Source organism: Crocodylus porosus, unplaced genomic scaffold, assembly GCF_001723895.1.
Source record: "Crocodylus porosus isolate Cpor-Errol unplaced genomic scaffold, CroPor_comp1, whole genome shotgun sequence".
Taxonomy (NCBI): Eukaryota; Metazoa; Chordata; order Crocodylia; family Crocodylidae; genus Crocodylus; species Crocodylus porosus.
In genome coordinates, this window is record NW_017728919.1 from 1,477,175 (window position 1) to 1,478,532 (window position 1,358).

Below are 1,358 nucleotides of genomic sequence, written 5' to 3' on the forward strand. Positions count from 1 at the left end.
CAGTAACAGGGGGGGGTTGTTGGGGGGGCGCAGAAATTTGCCCCTGGTTACACTTATGCAAATCTGTGGGGGCATTTGGGGAAGTGTCTGGCTCAGGTGCTGGGGGTCTGGAAGCTGCCGCTCACCCAACCCCTGGGTGCGCACACACACACACACACAGGGTTTTAGTGGGGGCTTGGGGTGAATGATGAGGGTCCAGGTGATCCCTGCACCCTCCCCACCCCCAATGCCTCAAGGACATGGGCAAAGGGCACTGGGGGGCGTTGCCCCAGGTTTTGGGGGGGAATCCCGACTCAGTGAGCACTGCTGGGGTGGGGGGCACTTCTGCCTTCCTGCTATGGCCATACAGGTCACACCTAGGCCCCCCGCAGCTGGGGGTTGCAGGTTGGGGGCCACAGTGCCAGGGTACATGGGGATGAGGTACAATGGGGGGGGGTCTAGCTCAGCTGCTGGGGATCCACCAGCTGTCCTGTGTGCAGGTCAGTGCTGCCTCCTGCCACAGCCGTGGTGCAAGGCCTGGGCAGAGCTGTGCAAGGCGGCTGCTCTGCGGCAGTGCCACACGACTCCCTCCACGCACCCGTGACAAACCCTTGTACCCCCCCAAGCTCACACTTGGGGCCTGGCCCAGCCCCCAGCCTTCACTGTGCTGAGTGGGCTCCAGCCGCCGTCCTGCCCTGCCAGCGGGCACAGCCGGGACACAACAAGGACCCAAGGGAGAGCGCAGCGCTGGGCATGGGCATTTGGGCACCTGGATCCTCGTGCCCGTAGGTCATGCATGTGCACACACTCACGCGCTGTGTATCTGGGGGTGCACGTGCATATGTGTGCATGATTGCATGTGTGGCTCTCCCCCCCTCCCCATACAGGTGCCTCTCGGAGATGTGGGACGGGGCAGCTGACATCCCACAGGAATACCCCACGCCCCGCTCTTTGCCCCCTCCAGGCAGGGGCAGGCTGGAGCCCACTGCGGGTTGCTGCTGCCAGTGCCCCGGGAATGTGATGCATTATAAAAATCTCTGCCGAAAGTTGCTGGGATCTGTCGTCCCCCCTGCAACGGGGTCCAGGCTCCTGTATCGATGCAGCTCCAGGGGCACGGCCCTGCCCTGGGTGCCAGGGTGCACCGGGCGCTGGAGCTGCAGTCTCCTCCGCCTGGCACCGCCGTGGGCAGGGGGTGAGGTGGATGCTGCAGGAAGGATCTGCCCTGCTCGCTCCCCCCTCCCCCAAAAACCTCCTGGGAAATCAGTGCCAGCTAAAAATAGCCCCTGCACACCCAGGGCAGGGGCAGGAGGCACAGACCTGCCCCCTTTCCGCAGGGCAGCTTGCATGGGGCGGGGGAGACAGGGCTGGAAACGCAGGAG